The 20,257-nt window shown below is 45.2% G+C and overlaps 1 protein-coding gene across 2 annotated transcripts in view; it reads left to right on the forward strand.

Annotated features, from left to right (window-relative positions):
- The first annotated feature begins 3,407 nt into the window (after nt 1-3,407).
- LOC119567806 (butyrophilin subfamily 1 member A1) overlaps nt 3,408-20,257 on the forward strand; it is a 47,284-nt gene continuing 30,434 nt past the window's right edge. Inside the window, exon 1 of one of the 2 annotated variants that reach the window (XM_037915209.2) lies at nt 3,408-3,677. The gene's annotated coding sequence lies outside the window, so the exon portion shown is untranslated. The remainder of the gene's footprint in view (nt 3,678-20,257) is intronic. The other variant, XM_037915210.2, reaches the window with a different exon arrangement.

Genomic DNA, 20,257 nt, shown 5'->3' on the forward strand with positions numbered 1-20,257 from the left:
TAGAGTCATTTTTAAAATCAGTCTCTGGACTTTTATGTAATGTAGATGAGGCCATGCTTCCACTCTTATTGCACACATACAATAGAAAAAAATTAGTTTTGTCCCTGCTTCCAAACTAATGCAAGTCCTGGGAGTTTTATTTCTCAGGTTCCTTTTTCCAAGATAAAATTCCACCAACAAGGGGTGAAGGCGGCCCAGAGGTAGACCCCCTATTCCATGGGTTCATCAAGGCTGTTCCGATGTTGGACTCTCAGGCTGTCAAGCCTTTCCGGTTGTGCAGGAACGGACCAAATGGTGAACGATCGCTATGGCCTACTGTCTGGGTAAGCATTGAAGAAGGTTCCTTTTCCTAGGGGTGAATCCCTGGATGATGGCTTTGAGTGTGATCCTGGTGGTTTTGTTTGTTTCCATTGGCCGTGCTTCTTTGTCTACTTAAAATAAAAGGTAAAAGTCAGTGGCAAATGTATTGTATTTAGCATGAAATTGTCTTCTAATAAATGAAAAAGGTGAAGAATGAAATTCTACCCTGGGCCAAGCCCCCGTCCCCAGCAGCACAGGGAAAGAAATGTTACAAAAGTTCCCCTTTGCTTCAGGGGGCAGTGATCTGCATAAGCCGTTTACCAGGCAGAGAGAACGTCTCCCCAGTACTGCCTCAAGTTGACTGGAGCACTTGGGAAAGGGTGTGTGTGTGTGAGAGAGATCAAACCACTGTCCACTCCTCACTCTTTCAGTCCACTTCCCCCCCACCTGTGCAGTTATTCTCCCCTCAGTCCTGATGGACTTTAGGAATTTCATTTATTGTTAAAAAGAAATTGGGATGACACTAAGCTTGATAAATTTCACCCCAACAATTAGTATGAAAAAAATATACACAGTAGAAAATAGGGGTCTGAATAAACATGGGCTCTCAGCCATAACCTCAGTTCTGACAATAATGAGAAACAACAGGTAAGAGATGGAGGAAGGAAAACCTTTTTCTCTTGGTGTTGTGAACGTGAAACCCATCAAAGACTCATGAATTATATAATCAGTGTTCATCTTTCACAAAACACAACCTTATGTTTCTAATAATAATTTATATTTATTTTTGTTTCTTTTTTAGGGAAACATGATACAGAAATTGGTAAGTGTTGTGCTTTTTCCTCCAACAAATAAAAGTTGTGTACAAATTTGTCTCCTGATAAGGGTGTTTGATTATTTATTTATGTACTTTTTTGAGTGAAGTTTTTTAACCAGAAAAAGATTAAAGCCCTGATACTGCACTAACATCAGTTAGCCATTGACTTCAGTGAGTCAAGGATCAAGCACTGAATGCACAAGTCATATCACTAAAACAATACAGTAACTCTTCACTTAATGTTGTTCTGTTAACATTGTTTCGTTGCTGATCTATTAGGGAACAAGCTCATTTAAAGTTGCAAAATGCTCCCTTATAAGTCGTTTGGCAGCTGCCTGCTTTGTCCACTGCTTGCAGGATTCTCCAGAAGAGCAGCCCCTCCTTGTGGGGATTAGAACCAAGGGGGGCTCACAGCCCTCCCCCCTGCCATCAGCTCCCCTAAATTCTCTGTAAGGTATGTGGCTCAGCAGCTGCCCAGCAGCAGTTCAGGTGGCCCTCCCCACACTGCCCTGATGCTCCTGCCCTGCCCTCTGCCTTGGAGCTGCTCTCAGGAGTTTCCTGCTTGATGGAGAAGTGGGGGACAGGGGTGCTGATATCAGGATGTCCCCCTGCTCCTCCCCCCCCTCGCTCCATACCCCCTCTCCACAAAGCAGAGGAGGGGGACCGGGCTCAGGGACAGAAAGGAGGGAGCTTCCTGGAAGCTGTTGCTTCGTGTCTGAACTGGGGGACCTGCTTAAAAGGGCAACATACCTGAACTGGGCTCAGCATACTTAAAGGGGCAATGCACATCTCTCTCACTCATGCATGCACCCCCCAGCACTTTGGAAAGTCAGCACCTGTGCAGCTGTGCATGTGCTGTCAGGAGGAGGGAGTGGTGCGCTCCAGCTGGATAGAGTGGGCTCATCATCATATTCAGTTTTTGCAGGGAAGTGTTTGCAGCTACTGCCCTGCATCTATTGTGTTTCCTCCCTCCTGCCTCAGTCCATGCTGCGTTGTAGAGTGTAAGGCTACATTAACAACAGCCTATTAACCCTTGAGGGCTCAGTCGAGTGCTAGTTCATCATTTAGCAGCAAGGCATTCCCTGGGAAATATTCCACCCTCCTATTCCACCACCTCAACCAAGCTTCACAATCATTTATTGCTGTGTACAATATTAAACTGTTCATTTAAAATTGTTTAAAATTTATACTGTATATGTATATAATGTCTTTTGTCTGGTGAAAAAAATTTCCCTGAAACCTAACTCCCCCTATTTACATTAATTCTTATGGGGAAATTGGATTTGCTTAATATCATTTTGCATAAATTCACATTTTTCAGAAACATAACTACAATGTTAGGTGACGAGTTACTGTAATGCTGATAATTTGAGGTCCAGCAATTCCACTTTTTGCACCACCAGAACTCCCAACAAAGCCAATGAGAATATGTGAGGTACAAGGAAGCAGAATTGGGCTCTAATGGCTAGGTTTTTAAAGATGCCCCTCTTTCCTTTGATAGCGTATATGGAGTGGGGGGAGGGGTGCAGACTCAGATTTCATATCACAATCAGAGCTCTGAGACACTTCTCAAACTAACCCCCCCCCCCTCCACTCTCCTCATATCAGAATCAGAGATCTCCCAAGGTGCTCCACCTAATTCATCCACCACTCAACACAGCTGTACCTAACACAGTGAATGCCGTTGGAGTGTATGCAGAAAATTCATAGTAAGTATTGCCAGCTCCAATGGAGCAGAGTCAACTCTGCATTAACTCTGTATTTCCTGGTTTTCAGAAGTCTGAGTTTTGATGAACTTAGAGACACATGGTGGGTAAGGTAATATCTTTTATTGGACCAACTTCTGTTGGTGAAAGAGACAAATTTTCAAGCTACACAGAGCTCTTCTTGAGGTCTTTATGGCTCAGAAAGTTGTCTTTATTACCAATAGAACTTGGTCCAATAGAGATATTACCTCATCCACTTTGCCTGTCTAATATCCTGTGACCAACATGGCTGCAACAACATTGCAAACAACTTTTGATGCACTTGATGTTCTGGAAGGGTATGAGCTTCTTTGGGAAACCTTAACTCTACGATAACAAAGGTGGGTTTTTTTTTCCCCCATTCCATTTATTGTAGTTCACAAAAAAGGAGGAAGAGTCTCTTTGAAATCATTAATGGATTCAGGTAACTTGTGCCACCTGGATGCTGGACTCTGCCTGTGCATGTGCTTCCAGCTCAGCAGGACTGTGGGGTTGTTTCTTTAATCTATCTAATTGCCCCTCGTGACAGGATGTGAAATTACTGCAACTTTCCAGTTACCATTTTACTTTCTCTTTCAAACTCTGCAAATGCTGCGAGAGGAGGAAAGCACATTTATTGGTCTGGAACACAAATACATTTATTTAAACAAGTGTAAGGAAAAGCAATGAGAAAACTCTGTAGCTATTTTATTACCAGAATTAGCTGTAAAATTTGATAAACTGGACTAGTGACTCAAAACGCAATTATCTCAACAAAACGAGTGACGTCTGACCACGTCCTGAAGATTGCTCCTTCTGAGAAGTTTTACAATCAGGTAGGTTAATTTTGCTTCAGAATGACTCTTTGTAACCAACTCCTAATATACACTGCTTGTTGCTCGGACAATTTGAAGATTAAATAATCCTCTGATAATTTGTTTCACTCTTTATTAACACTACAATACATGTACATTCAAAATGATTAACATTCAAATGCATTGCTCATTATTTTCATAGCAATGTACCATGAGATTTGTACAGCAGGTTGAATTAATAATTTGTTTATTTTGCTATTTTGTTTTATTGAAGAACACTGGGCCTCATTCTGTACTCAGTGATGTCAGGGAAAAGATTTGTAAAAAAATAACTTCCAGTATTTAGAATACAGGAAGAAAGTTACTGCGCCAAATCCAGCGGTTATCAGTCTATTTTTCTGCCTGTTGTCATTTCAGTTTTCTAGAGCTGACTGTGGGGCTGAATCCTTTTGCTTCTGATACTTTCAAGGGAAAAAAGGAAAATTATTTCCAGAATCAATCAAAATAGAAAATTGCATCCTTTTCTCCTGATTAAATCATGGGAATTAAGCATGTGTCTAAGTTTGATCCTGTGTTTGAGAGTGTTGCTGAATAGGGGATTTCATAACATAATAAAAAAGAGGCAAACTTATATATTATGTGACAGATCAGCTCCTTTTGTGTGAAAATCCATTGGAGGTGAGATTTCATAAAGAAATCCATAGAAGTAAAGCTAGTTGGGAAAAATGGAATTATTATTGTGAAAATGTATTTTAAAATTATTTCTGTTTTATTTGAAATATTTTATGGATTTTTCAATTTTTAATCAAATATTATTAAAACAAAATTTTGTTTTTAGTTTTTCTTTTTCTTCAATTGTCATTTCCCCCTCTGTGTATCTTTTTAGAAAGGATAGGAGAACTGGTTAATAAAATCTTTTATTCCATTTAATTACAATGTCTCATTTTGAATCAATGTGAAATATTTTTTTCATTTAGCATAATTTCATTGAAATGATCAGAAAAATCATTTTGAATTTTTTCCTAAAAATCATGTGAAAAATCATTTTTGTTGAACTTTTTTTGTCCAGCTACAGTATTGTCAGCTCACATAACATTCTTGTGAGTTTGGGGATTTTATGTTGTCTCACAATATTTGGTAATTTTTCTGAAGCCTGGCATCTCTAGTTTTGAGATTGTGCAAATTTCAGATTCCATTTAAAGTAGAATTACATTTCTAGCCCTCGTGGTTCCAGAGAAAAGTTTAAGACTATGGCCTGAGTGCTCCCTGAGGGCTCAAAATGTACCAAATGAAAATTAAATTGAAAATTATGACAACATATGTTATGGCCTAAACTCGATCTCTAATCTACTAAAAGCATTTAAATTAGATATACATAAAATAATATTCAAGCAGTACACATGTCCTGGAAAAGTTTTAAAGAAAGGCAAATCACTGAACTGGTGGAAGTCACAGGCTAGGACCCTGGAACCAGAGTTTGTTGAAATGCTAAACCGGCTTTTGAGAGCAGTGTTCTCTTATGCAGGTGAAGAGAGAATATTTTCTTCTTTAGAGTTTATTCAACTAGTTTAGTTCAATGACTAGTTCACTGAAAGTTGAGAAATTGAGAATTGAAAAAGCAGGAAAGCTGGTAACATTACAGCCACGGAGGCTTTTGTGAAAACAATACCATTAGGACTCTGATCCTGCAGTCAGCCCCCTGTGCAGGTGTGGAGAGTCATGGGGGCTTCATATGGGCATTAGCATCTGCCTGTGATGATGAGCTTGCAGGAGCTGGGGCTGTGTGTCTAAGGAGTGAAGTGAAATTCACATGCTAAAAACAGGTTTCAGAGTAGCAGCCGTGTTAGTCTGTATCCGTAAAAAGAAAAGGAGTACTTGTGGCACCTTAGAGGCTAACAAATTTATTAGAGCATAAGCTTTCGTGAGCTACATCTGATGAAATGAGCTGTAGCTCACGAAAGCTTATGCTCTAATAAATTTGTTAGTCTCTAAGGTCCCACAAGCACTCCTTTTCTTTTTACATGCTAAAAACTTACTTAAACTGGAATCAGTGTTTTAAAAGTCTGATGCTCATTGACACTAAGGCTGCTTTGGAAATGACCATTGTTCCCAGAATGTCATAGGTCCTGAGCTGTCTCCCTGTTTCCATTCCTCATTTATTTTAAGAAATTCAATAATATTTTTAAAATATTTCTTTCAGGAGCAGGCAAGAAATCTAGCCTGGCTCTGAACAAATTATAGCTCCCCCTGTCCCCTATCTCTGGGGGGGATTTCATTTCCCCTACTTGACTAATTGTCCTTAATGCTATGTTTACGTCATGGAGGTCACAGAAGTCAAGGAATCCTCTGTGACCTTTTCCGCTTCAGCCCCTGGGGCCAAGGGACTAGAGCTGGCAGCCAGCAGGGCCCTGGCAGGGTTCCAGCGATGCACATGCATGACAGCCTTGCGCACGGGGAGGGGCAGGGGGAACCCCCGCAGCTCCCAGCCACCATGGTGGCAGGAGAAACCATGAAGCTGCGGCAGCAAAAGTCACAGACAGGTCACGGCTTCCATGAATTTTAGTTTATTACACATCTTAGCCTTAATTATTCTACCTCCTTTTTGTTAAGTCATCTTTGTGGCTGTTACATATAACTGTACTAACCCCACCGTGAATTTACATTGAATGAGAATTAGTACTCTCTCTCCCCGTTTCATGCATTGTAGGCATAGGCGCAGACTCCATCGGTGCTCCGGGGCTGGAGCACCCACAGGGAAAAATTAGTGGGTGCTCTGCACCCACTGGCAGCCAAGCTCCCCTCACCCTCCATCCCACTTCAACTCCTTCCCCCCCACAAACAAGCCATGTCTCCACTCCTCTGCCTACCTCCCCGTGCTGTTTGGCGGCACTTAGGACTTTCCAGGAGGGAGCAGGGAGGAGCGGGGACGCGGTGGGCTCAGGGGAGGAGGCAGAGAAGAGAGAGAAGAGGGGGGGCAGGGGTTGGGACTTCGGGGAAGGGGGTGGAATGGGGTGGGGATTTTGGGAAAGGGATGGGATGGGGGTGGGGTGAGGGCTGTGCAGAGGCAGGGCCAAGGGCGGGGGTGGGGTCGACCACCCACCGGGAACAGTGAAAGTCGGCGCCTATGATTGTAGGTTCAAATTATTATAGATTTATTGGCTCATGAGCTCCTACAAGAGTTGCTGCAGAACAAGCCTGGTCAAATGTAGTTAGAAAGTTCTGCTTCTATCCTTCCTTCCATGTAGAAGCGGTTCTATGGTGTAATCCTGTATTTAAAATCAATGGCAAAACTTTGATGTGGAGGGATTGGATGGAGAGAGGAATTATGACTGTGTCTTGGCTAATTGACAGTAATCAGTTTAAACCATTTGTAGACCTACAGTAACAATTTGCCTTGCCCTGCTCTGGAACATTTAAATAACAGTTAAAACATTGGTTTACCAATGTATTTGGAGTGGATGTATTGGGAGCTCCAGAATCTCCAGAACTTTTATTATTTTGTAGGAAACTTCCTGGATTTATTCAGCCAGCGATATCCTTTTACGGTTTTCTGGCCTAAAAAGCTCAGTCAAAGAGTGATAACTCAAGAGCTGCTTGGAATAGAGATTTGGATACACAGATATCTCCGACCCAATGGAATACAATTGTATCTAATGTTAAAAAAAGCAGCTGCAGACCACCTTTCAAATAAACTGGTCCCCACATAGGCTAATGGTAAAGGGCTTCCTAAATGTTGATCACTATTAGAAATTTAACTGTCTTGGTGCTACAATAGCTCATATGCTTTGGGAAATTCTGGGATGAGGTGGGTAAAAGGGCCAAATTGATATTGGATGCTAAATTGGAGCCCTCCCTCTTATGTTTTATTCTTGGACATAACCTCCATGTATCAGGAATATTTGGTAAGAAGGGGGTGTGGTTTCAGTGTGCAGCTTTGGTTGCTGGAAAATTAGTCCTGCAAAAATGGACAACTCAGTCCGCACCAAACATTTATGCCCAGCTCAGTGATATGGCTGAGCTCACACCTAATGAATGACCGGCATTCTGTACAAGGGGAAGGCCTGAAAAATTCAAAGCCATTTGGGCTCACTTTTTAGAGGTCTATATTAATGTAGACCCTTAACGTAGGTAAGTTGCTTCTCCTCCCCTCCCTTTAGTCTAACCCTCTTTACTTACTTTGTGTGTTATGATAAATCTGGTATTTTGATATATTTGCGCTATTTGGAAAGAAAGAAAGAAAGAAAGAAAGAAAGAAAGAAAGAAAGAAAGAAAGAAAGAAAGAAAGAAAGAAAGACCGGAAAACATAAACTGATCAATGCCAATGCAATTTTGCAAGCACCAAGTGTTCAAAAATCATGAGATTAACTAAAGGAAACATGCGATTTATTTTCTAAAAAAATACATTTTGGACTTTTTGGTTTTCTGAGCACTGAGATTTTCTTCTAGTCGTGTTCTCAAGTTTTTCTACTCCACCACAAGAACAAGAAACTGACTGTTAGAATGAGAGCTGAGATTCTCCTCTCACCATAGGATTGCAAGAGCTGGGGCATTAAGAGAAATGCCAGCTATTGAAAGAGTCAGGGTGAAATCAGGAAAGTTGGAGACAACCCAGTGTGATTTGTTAGTGCTTTGATGTGGGAAGGAAATGGCTCCACTTCTAGCTACTGCAGGTGCTTCTCTGGCTCTCATCCCTGCACTATCTGAGCACCTCCCAAGCTTTGATACGTTCAGTCTCACAACACCTCTGGAAGGTGGGGAAGGGTTTTTATTCCTACTTTAGAAGAGGAAAAGTCAGGCACAGGCAGAAGAAGTGACTTGTCTGAGTTCACACAGAGCAGGAATTAAGCCTGGGTCTCTCAGGTTAACCAACACCTGAACTACTGGACTATCATTTTCTCTGCAGCAGGAGCCACGTAAAAGAGGATGCATGAACAGATGCACAAGCACACACACACACTAAGTCAGTAAAGTCTTTCTAAGATCATCTCACTGACCCTAGCCCCGCTCACTAGGCCAGTCCTGTGCAGAGTCAGGAGATAATGGTGGACAGGAATTGAGTATATGTCATAGGGGTGAAAATGTGTCATTTTTCAAGCCTGCTCTAAAAGGTTCAGGCTGCCTCTGAATGCATGCTTTCTGTGCTCAGCTTTTTAACCCAGCTGCCCACAGCCCCTCCTTTCTCCAGGTCTGTCTGCATTTCTTAGATAAGATTCTCCACCTGCATTTCTTAGATAAGCTTCTTCCCCTGCAGGAATTCACTTGCTGGCTGTTGGCTGCTGGCACTTCCCTTCCATCTCACTGATCAGCTTATTAAGATGGGAAATTTCTTTGGAAAATTTGGTGGCATTTTCACCTCATTTCTTCACGGTCTCCCTTTCCAGTTTCCCCAGTCCGGCCAGCAGAAATTAGAATAATAGAATCATAGAAATCCTAGAACTGGAAGGGACCTTGAGAGGTCATCTAGTCCAGTCCCCTGCACTCAAGGCAGGACTAAGTATTATCGAGACCATCCCTGACAGATGTTTGTCCAACCTGTTCTTAAAAATCCCCAATGATGGAGATTCCACCACCTCCCTAGGCAATTTATTCCAGTGCTTAACCACTGTCATAAATATAAAGGGAAGGGTAACCACCTTTCTGTATACAGTGCTGTAAAATCCCTCCTGGCCAGAGGCAAAACCCTTTCACCTGTAAAGGGTTGAGAAGCTAAGGTACCCTCGCTGGCACCTGACCCAAAATGACCAATGAGGGGACAAGATACTTTCAAATCTGGAGGGGAGGCCAAAGGGATTGGTCTGTCTGTGTGATGCTTTTGCTGGGAACAGACCAGGAATGCAAGCCTTACAACTCCTGTAAAGTTAGTAAGTAATCTAGCTAGAAAATGCGTTAGATTTTCTTTTGTTTAATGGCCTGTAAAATAAGCTGTGCTGGCGGGAATGTGTATTCCTGTTTTTGTGACTTTTTGTAACTTAAGGTTTTGCCTAGAGGGATTCTCTATGTTTTGAATCTGATTGCCCTGTAAGGTATTTACCATCCTGATTTTACACAGGTGATTCTTTTACCTTTTCTTTAATTAAAATTCTTCTTTTAAGAACCTGATTGATTTTTCATTGTTCTTAAGATCCAAGGGTTTGGGTCTGTGTTCACCTGTACCAATTGGTGAGGATTCTTATCAAGCCTTTCCCAGGAAACAGGGTGTAGAGCTTGGGCGGGGGGGGGGGAGAGATTCTGGGGGAAGACGACTCCAAGTGGTCTCTTTCCCTGTTTGTTTAAAACGCTTGGTGGTGGCAGCATACTGTTCAAGGACAAGGTAAACCTTGTACCTTGGGGAAGTTTTTAACCTAAGCTGGTAAGAATAAGCTTAGGGGGTCATAGAATCATAGAATCATAGAATCATAGAATATCAGGGTTGGAAGGGACCCCAGAAGGTCATCTAGTCCAACCCCCTGCTCGAAGCAGGACCAAGTCCCAGTTAAATCATCCCAGCCAGGGCTGTGTCAAGCCTGACCTTAAAAACCTCTAAGGAAGGAGATTCTACCACCTCCCTAGGTAACGCATTCCAGTGTTTCACCACCCTCTTAGTGAAAAAGTTTTTCCTAATATCCAATCTAAACCTCCCCCATTGCAACTTGAGACCATTACTCCTCGTTCTGTCATCTGCTACCATTGAGAACAGTCTAGAGCCATCCTCTTTGGAACCCCCTTTCAGGTAGTTGAAAGCAGCTATCAAATCCCCCCTCATTCTTCTCTTCTGCAGACTAAACAATCCCAGCTCCCTCAGCCTCTCCTCATAAGTCATGTGCTCTAGACCCCTAATCATTTTTGTTGCCCTTCGCTGGACTCTCTCCAATTTATCCACATCCTTCTTGTAGTGTGGGGCCCAAAACTGGACACAGTACTCCAGATGAGGCCTCACCAGTGTCGAATAGAGGGGAACGATCACGTCCCTCGATCTGCTGGCAATGCCCCTACTTATACATCCCAAAATGCCATTGGCCTTCTTGGCAACAAGGGCACACTGCTGACTCATATCCAGCTTCTCGTCCACTGTCACCCCTAGGTCCTTTTCCGCAGAACTGCTGCCTAGCCATTCGGTCCCTAGTCTGTAGCGGTGCATTGGATTCTTCCATCCTAAGTGCAGAACCCTGCACTTATCCTTATTAAACCTCATCAGATTTCTTTTGGCCCAATCCTCCAATTTGTCTAGGTCCTTCTGTATCCTATCCCTCCCCTCCAGCGTATCTACCACTCCTCCCAGTTTAGTATCATCCGCAAATTTGCTGAGAGTGCAATCCACACCATCCTCCAGATCATTTATAAAGATATTGAACAAAACCGGCCCCAGGACCGACCCCTGGGGCACTCCACTTGACACTGGCTGCCAACTAGACATGGAGCCATTGATCACTACCCGTTGAGCCCGACAATCTAGCCAGCTTTCTACCCACCGTATAGTGCATTCATCCAGCCCATACTTCCTTAACTTGCTGACAAGAATACTGTGGGAGACCGTGTCAAAAGCTTTTCTAAAGTCAAGAAACAATACATCCACTGCTTTCCCTTCATCCACAGAACCAGTAATCTCATCATAAAAGGCGATTAGATTAGTCAGGCATGACTTTCCCTTGGTGAATCCATGCTGACTGTTCCTGGTCTTTCATGCAGGTCTCCACATCTGTACCCTAGAGTTCAGAGTGGGGGAGGAACCTTGACAACCACTCTGACAGTTAGGAAGTTTTTCCTAATGTCCAACCTAAACCGCCCTTGCTGCAATTTAAGCCCATTGCTTCTTCTCCTATCCTCAGAGGTTAAGGAGAACAATTTTTCTCCCTCCTCCTCGTAACAACCTTATATCTTGAAGGTTGTTATCATGCTCCCCCTCAGTCTTCTCTTCTCCAGACTAAACAAACCCAATTTTTTTCAATCCTCCCTCATAGGTCATGTTTTCTAGCCCTTTAATCATTTTTGTTGCTCTTCTCTGGACTTTCTCCAATTTGTCCACATCTTTCCTGAAATGTGGCTCTCAAAACTGGACACAATACTCCAGTTGAGGCCTAATCAGCACAGAGTAGAGCTTCTCATTACTTCTCATGTCTGCGCATCTACCAATGTGATAGCAATTCCCCTCTGCCATGTACATTGGCCAAACTGGACAGTCTCTATGTAAAAGAATAAGTGGACGCAAATCAGACGTCAAGAATTATAACATTCAAAAACCAGTCGGAGAACACTTCAATCTCTTTGGTCACTCGATTACAGACCTAAAAGTGGCAATTCTTCAACAAAAAAACTTCAAAAACAGACTCCAAGGAGAGACTGCTGAATTGGAATTAATTTGCAAACTGGATACAATTAACTTAGGCTTGAATAAAGACTGGGAGTGGATGGGTCATTACACAAAGTAAAACTATTTCCCCATGTTTATTCCCCTCTCCTCTCCACCGCCCCCCGTTCCTCAGACATTCTTGTCAACTGCTGGAAATGGCCCACCTTGATTATCACTACAAAAGTTTCCCCCCCCCACTCTCCTGTTGGTAATAGCTCACCTTACCTGATTACTCTCGTTACAGAGTGTATGGAAACACCCATTGTTTCATGTTCTCTGTGTATATATCTCCCTACTATATTTTCCACTGAATGCATCCGATGAAGTAAGCTGTAGCTCACGAAAGCTTATGCTCAAATAAATTTGTTAGTCTCTAAGGTGCCACAGGTCCTCCTTTTCTTTTTTCACATGTCTTGCTTACAACATTCCTGCTAATACATCCCAGAATGAGGTTTGGTTTTTTTGCAACAGCGTTACAGCGTTGACTCATATTTAGCTTGCAATCCACTATGACTCCCAGATCCCTTTCCGCAGTACTCCTTCCTAGGCAGTCATTTCCCATTTTGTATGCGTGCAATGATTGTTCCTTCCTAAGTGTGGTATTTTGCATTTGTCCTTATTGAATTTCATCTGATTTACTTCAGATCTTTCTCCAGTTTGTCCAAATCATTTTGAATTTTAATCCTATCCTCCAAAGCACTTGCAATCCTTCTTCTTCCTCTGAAACTGATCCAGTCACTCATGTTGAAAAACAATCTCATGCCTGTCAGTTTCTGTCTTTTCATCATTGGACCTCAAGTATTTTACAATGGACATAAATTTCACTATCCCCATTTTACAGATAGAGAAACTGAGGCACAGGGAGGTGAAAACCCAGATCACTAAGCGACTTAGGTGCCTAAAGCCCAGATTTAGGTGCCTAACTCCCAGAATTAGGTCCCAGTGAAATCCAGACAACCCCTCTTAGCTGCCACCTACCCCTCTAGGCAGATGAAACTCACTCAATGCCAACATGGCACCTAAGTTTCTGCTTCTGGGCATGAGCACTGCTGCCTCACTCTAGGCATCCAGACACCTAACTCATGTCTAAGCACCAATGGGATCCTTAAACCAGAAGACAGGCAGTGGGACACCTGTGGGGCCTGATCCACTGTATGTGTTCTGAGCATACTGGAATGGGACTCATGCAAAATCCAGAGGCAGATTCTTTATAACTTTTAGACTAGTGGGAGTGGGAGATTTAGGTTCAATTCCACTCTTCCTGGTGGGGAGAAAGGGTCTCCTGAGTGCAAGTGACTCCTTAGGTCAGGGGTGGGCAAACTTTTTGGCCCAAGGGCCACATCAGGGTTGTGAAACTGTACGGAGGGCCTCCCCAAACAGCCTGGGCCCTGCCCCCTATCCGCCCCCTCCCACTTCCCGCCCCCTGAGTGTCCCTTTCAGAATCCCTCTCAGAATCCCCGACCCATCCAACCCCCCCCCCTTCTCCTTGTCCCCTGACCGCCCCCTGGGACCCCCTGCCCCTATCCAACCCCCCCCCCCCCCGCTCCATGCCCCCTTACCATGCTGCTCAGAGCAGCAGGAGTGGCAGCTGCGCCACCACCATGGCTGGAGTGCCTGCGGGGGAGGGGGGACAGCAGGGGAGGGGTCGGGGGCTAGCCTTCCTGGCCAGGAGCTCAAGGGCCGGGCAGGACGGTCCCGTGGGCCGGATGTGGCCCGCAGGTCATAGTTTGTCCACATCTGCCTTAGATGAAAGCCCCAAGCACTGAGCTATAGAATGTTCTGATGAGAGGTTCCCTTAGTCTCTCCTGGTGAAGCTGTTCCACTGTGAATAAATAATCAAAAGTCACTGAGCCAGAGCAAGAAAGTGAAGAAAGCAACAATGACTCTGTACCCTGGTGGTCAGGGCACTGGCAGATAGAAGATGCAGGGTGCAGAACTCTGCTCCAGTGACTATAGGTCTCAGAGTGGCAGCTGCGTTAGTCTGTATCAGCAAAAAGAACGAGGAGTCCTTGTGGCACCTTAGAGACTAACAAATTTATTTGGGCATAAGCTTCCGTGGGCTAAAACCCACTTCATAGGATGCATGCAGTGGAAAATATAGTAGGAAGATATATCTATACACAGAGAACATGAAACAATGGGTGTTGCGATGAAGTGGGTTTTAGCCCATGGAAGCTTATGCTCAAATAAATTTGTTAGTCTCTAGGGTGCCACAAGGACTCCTCATTCTTTTTATTTGATTATAGTTCTTTTCCTGCAGAAGTGAGCATTCATTTCTCCCCATATGAATTCATCACTTGACCTTCCCCGGGAACACGCCCTGGGCTCAGGGGATGGACAACACAGGAACTCAGTCAGCATTGAAGCCATAGGATCATAAAGAATAAACTTGCACTATAGGATGGTGTGGGTGTAAAATCTGTCACTGAATGAGGCCTCCCTTAGAAGCTGACTGCATCATTCCAGACAGAGAAGGGCAGCCTTGTCTAGACATGGGGATCAACCCTGCCTTTGGGAACTCTGGGAGAAGGGTGGGAGTGCTGAGATGGAGTGCCCCAAGAGTCGGTCCTGAGGCTGGTTTTATTCAATATCTTCATTAATGATCTGGAGGATGGTGTGGATTGCACCCTCAGCAAGTTTGCAGATGACACTAAACTGGGAGGAGTGGTAGATAACGCTGGAGGGCAGGGATAGGATACAGAGGGACCTAGGCAAATTAGAGGATTGGACCGCTTGCAGAGGCAATAAAGTCGTTGTTTCAAAATTATGCATTCTTTATTAATTTATCACACAAATAGGGGGATAACTGCCAAGGTAGCCCGGGAGGGGTGGGGGAGAAGGGAAGGACAAGGCCATACTGCACTTCAAAACTTATTGAATGCCAGCCTTCTGTTGCTTGGGCAGTCCTCTGGGGTGGAGTGGTTGGGTGCCCGGAGCCTTCCCCCGCGTTCTTGGGCGTCTGGGTGAGGAGGCTATGGAACTTGGGGAGAAGGGCGGGCAGTTACACAGGGGCTGCAGTGGCCATCTGTGCTTCTGCTGCCTTTCCTGCAGCTCCACCAGACACCGGAGCATATCAATGTGATCCCCCAGTAGCCTCTGCATTGCATCCTGCCTTCTCTCATCACGCTGCCGCCACCTCTCATTTTGCTCATCCCTCCTGTCCTCGCGTTCATTTTCTGCTTTCCTGGACTCTGCCATTGTTTGCCTCCATGCATTCTGCTGAGCTCTTTCAGTGCGGGAGGACTGCATGAGCTCAGAGAACATTTCATCGCGAGTGCATTTTTTCGCCTTCTTATCTGCACTAGCCTCTGGGATGGAGATGATAGGGGGAGCATTGAAACATTTGCAGCTGTGGGAGGAAAAAAAGTGAGAGTAGTATTTAAAAAGACACATTTTAGAGAACAATGGGTAGACTCTTTCACGGTGAACCAAGCTGTTAACATTACATAGCACATGTGCTTTCGGTACAAGGTAGCATTTTGCCTCTTATATTGAGGGTCTGCCAGTTTGGTGTGAGAGATCACACACGCAGGGCCGGGCAACAGAATTCGGCTTGCAGGCGGCCATGGTAAGCCACAGTCTTTCAGCTTCTTCAACCTTCATAACATGTGGGAATGGTTTCACACAGCAGCTCCCTCCTTTCCCATACCAAGCACCCGTTGGACTGGCCATTTAAAAGGAGGGGCTGCAGTTTTCAGGTTGACATGCAGCACAAACCCAACTAAACCCCCGCCCCCCAATTCTCTGGGATGATTGCTTCACCCCTCCTCCCACCGTGTGACTAGTACCAGGGAAGATCCCTGCCAGCCAAACGCGAACAGCTCAGCGTGAACGGGTCCCCCCCACCACGTGGCTAAAAGCGGGGATGATTTCTTTTCAGCACAGGCAAACAGCCCAGCAGGAACGGCCACCTCTGAATGTCCCCTTAATAATGTCCCTGGAGGATTTCCGCTCCATCCCCAGACACGTTAACAGACTTTTCCAGTAGCTGTACTGGCCGCAAATGCATCCCAAGTCTTCATGGCAAATTAATCATTAGACACGCTTGCTTTTAAACCATGTATTATATTTACAAAGGTACACTCACCAGAGGTGCCTTCTCTGGCTTCATGGTCTGGGAGCCCACCTTGGGAGGGTTGGCTCCAGGGTGATAAACAATTCCTGGCTGTCGGGGAGAAGGGATTCTCCGCTTGCCTGCTGTGCGCTATCGTCCTCCTCATCATCATCTTCCTCGTCCCCAAAATCCTCATCCCTTTTGCGTGAGACTCCCCTCTTGCAGGAGTCCCCAGACAGGGGTGGGGTAGTGGTAGGGGTACCCCCTAGAATTGCATGCAGCTCATCATAGAAGCGGCATGTCTGGGGCTCTGACCCGGAGTGGCCGTTTGCCTCTTTGGTAGGCTTGCCTGAGCTCCTTAATTTTCACGCAGTACTGCTGTGTGTCCCTGTTGTAGCCTCTGTCCATCATGCCCTTGGAGATTTTTTCAAATATTTTGGCATTTCGTCTTTTGGAACGGAGTTCTGATAGCACGGATTCGTCTCCCCATACAGGGATCAGATCCAGTACCTCCCATTTGGTCCATGCTGGAGCTTTTTTGCGATTCTGGGACTGCATGGTCACCTCTGCTGATGAGCTTGCCACGCTGGCCAAACAGGAAATGAAATTCAAAAGTTCCCGGGGCTTTTCCTGTGTACCTGGCCAGAGCATCCGAGTTGAGAGTGCTGTCCAGAGCGGTCACAATGGAGCACTGTGGGATAGCTCCCGGAGGCCAATACCGTCAAATTGCATCCACACTACCCCAAATTTGACTTGGCAATGTCTATATCAGCGCTAATCCCCTCATCAGGGAGGAGTACAGAAATTTATTTTAAGAGCCCTTTAAGTCGACAAAAATGGCTTTGTCATGTGGAAGGGTGCAGGATTAAATTGATCTAACGCTACTGAATTCGACCTAAACTCGTAGTATAGACCAGGGTCAGTGGCAGTTCTGCAGAAAAAGACCTAGGTGGATGAGAAGCTGGATATGAGTCAACAGTGTGACCTTGTTGCCCAGAAGGCTAACAGCATTTTGGGCTGTATAAGTAGGAGCATTGCCAGCAGATTGAGGGACATGATCATTCCCCCTCTATTTGGCATTGGTGAGGCTTCATCTGGAGTACTGTGTCCAGTTTTGGGCCCCACACTACAAGAAGGATGTGGAAAAATTGGAGAGAGTCCAGCGGAGGGCAACAAAAATGATTAGGGGGCTGGAGTACATGATTTATGAGGAGAGGCTGAGAGAACTGGAATTATTTAGTCTGCAGAAAAGAAGAGTGAGGGGGAGGATTTGATAGCAGCCTGCTGCCTTCAACTACCTGAAGGGGGGTTCCAAAGAGGATGGAGCTAGGCTGTTCTCAGTGGTGGCAGATGACAGAACAAGGAGTAATGGTCTCAAATTGCAGTGGGGGAGGTCTAGGTTGGATATTAGGAAAAACTATTTCACTAGGAGGGTTGTGAAGCACTGGAATGGGTTACCTAGGGAGGTAGTGGAATCTCCATCCTTAGAGGTTTTTAAGGCCTGGCTTAACAAAGCCCTGGCTAGAATGATTTATTTGGGGATTGGTCCTGCTTTGAGCAGGGGTTCGGACTAGATGACCTCCTGAGTGTTAGGGGGCTTATTCCTTCACCCACTTACTTCCCTGGTCCTTCTCGCATGAACAGAGAGCAACAATACCCGAAGTCCAAAGGTGCAAACAATTCGATGTTCAATGGGATGAACTTCCAGCAAGCATGATTCCAGTTTCCTTCCTTAGTGTCCCCCTTCCCAGCTCTGACACCACAGAGCCTTACACCTGTGTCCCTGTTCCCATTCCTGCCCTTAGCCAAACATGATTCCAATTTCCCCACCCCCATTCCCTGTTCCCATTTCCCCCTTTAGCAAAACATGATTCCAATTTCCCCACCCCCATTTCCTGTTCCCATTTCCACCCCACACACCCACTTCCTGATTGACTGCAGACAATATAGTAAAACTTGAGTTCTGCTTAGCTATACCTTAACCAATCATTTTGCTGAAATTTAACTAACCAATCCTAACATATTGTAACATGATTATGTAACCAATTATATCCCACCACCTTAATTAGTTTACACCCAGCAAAATTAATTATGCCGCAGACAGAAACAATCACAGAACCAGACAGAGATTATACAAACAATGGGGAAATGGGGACTACAGTGATAGAACAACACAGAAATGAGGATTTCACATCCCAGCTATTGATAAGTGAGTTCTTGCCAGACGGGATGCTATCAAACTAAGTTTCCTTTTACATCTTCTAGGCACTTCCCTTTCTCTGGAGGCGATAGGCATTATCAGGACAGGATTTTATTCCTAACAGCCCAATAGCACCTTCTTTCAATGTGACTAGTTTGGAATGTGAGGAGGTGACCGTTCGCTTCCCAGCTTATGGCTGCCTCTGCTGCTTAGCCAAAGGCCTTAGCCTAAGCACAGGGCCTCAGACTGTCACAGTAAGAGAAGGACCTTACACCAGCAGACAGTGATTTTGATTCTTTCTTTTATACCTCTATAACTAGCCAAGTGATAAGAATACACCTAAGTTCTTAGAGTATAGGCCTTTACAGACAGGCCTGAATATCTATATCCTAACACTGAGGTCCCTTCCAACCCTTATATTCTATGATGGTCAGTTCTGGAAACATGTTCCATTTGTGACAACTTTTATCCCCCCTGCCCCTGTCTGGCATTGCATCCCTGCAGTTCTTAACCCAGGCTCCTACCCCTGACTTTGCTCCTTTGACTCTCTCCTTCCCCTGCTTCCACCTGTCTGACCCATTTCTGGAAACAGTTTGGCCCCTGAACACATTCTGTCATCTCTCCCCTCCCATTTGGGCTCTCTCTGTCTACCCTTCCCCCCACCCCCTTTGTAGCAGAGTCTGAGGGTGACTGAAGGCAGTGGCTGCAGCAGGTGTCGCAGAGCAGGTCCAGATGCTGAAGCAGGCTAAGGAACTGCCAAGCAGCCAGCAGAGAGGGGAAGGGAGTGGTTGGTAACCCTGCTCCTTGGTAGTTGCCCTGCAGTAAGTCACTCTCCCCAGTGGACAAATCTCAGAAATCCTGAGTTAGGTCTGCCAAAACTCCCCAGGGTGGAAGTGAGGGTTAACGCTGCAGCACAAGGAGACTCTGGAATGCAAAACGCTGCTGAAGTAAAGTCACCACAAAACTTAGCCTCAAAACCTGTTGTTTCACCCAGCCTTTCCCTACCCTTGATTGGTCCTCTGAGCTAGAGTGGGGCAATTAGTCAGAAAATCAATGAAACTCCTCTTTTGGCTAAGCTCGAACCAGATTTGAATGGAGGCTGACGATTTCAAGTAGTACTCCTGAGGGAATTCTGCACCAAAATTTAAAAATTCTGTGCCAAAAAAATAAAAATTGTGCACACAATATTTTAAAATTCTGCAAAATTCTGCAAATTTTATTTTTCAAGATAACACAGTATAATCACCAAATACATTGAAATAAATTACCAAAATAATTGAAAATGGTGTGATTATATTGTTATTGTGTTACTGTGTCATTTTGAAAAATAAAATATGCCTAACTTCTCAGAATTTTAAAATATTTACTTTTTCGGTACAGAATTCCTCAAGACTACCAGGGTTCTGTGTGGTGCAATCTGGGTGCGGGCAGCTGAGTGGGGGTGGGGGGCAGGTGTGTGTGAGAATCTGGATATACAGGGGCTTGGTGCGGGGTTCTGGGTGCAGGGGGACTGGGACTCTACAGGGGAGTCCAGGTGAAGGTGGTTAGGGCTCAGTGTGTGTGTGCGGGGGTGGAGGGGTTGGGGGAGTGGGATTTGGTGGGTCAGGCTGCCACTGTTTGGGGTTCAGTGGGTTAGAGGTCTGGGGGGGGGGGTTCCCTATGCATGGTATGAGGCTCAATGGTCAGGGTTTGGGGGGCTTGGTGGGGGGATTCTGGGTGCGAGGGGCTCTTGATGCAGGGGATGAGGCTTGGGGGTGGGGGTTTGGGTTCAGGTTGCTTGATGAGGGGTTCTGGGTGTATAGGGCTCCCAATGCAGAGGGGCTCAGTGTGGGGTGCAAGTGGGAGAAGGGGTCAATGTATGGGGAGCTGCTCCCCCTGTCTGCCCAACCCCCATGCATGTGGACCCCCCACACGCAGCCTCCCCCCCACTGACCTTCATCCCCTCTCACCTGGACTCCCCCCACCGAGACCCCTTCACAGTGCAGAGCTTCCTGCAGGCAGGGAAAGTTCCTGGGGGTTGA

Source organism: Chelonia mydas, chromosome 14, assembly GCF_015237465.2.
Source record: "Chelonia mydas isolate rCheMyd1 chromosome 14, rCheMyd1.pri.v2, whole genome shotgun sequence".
NCBI classification, from domain to species: domain Eukaryota; kingdom Metazoa; phylum Chordata; order Testudines; family Cheloniidae; genus Chelonia; species Chelonia mydas.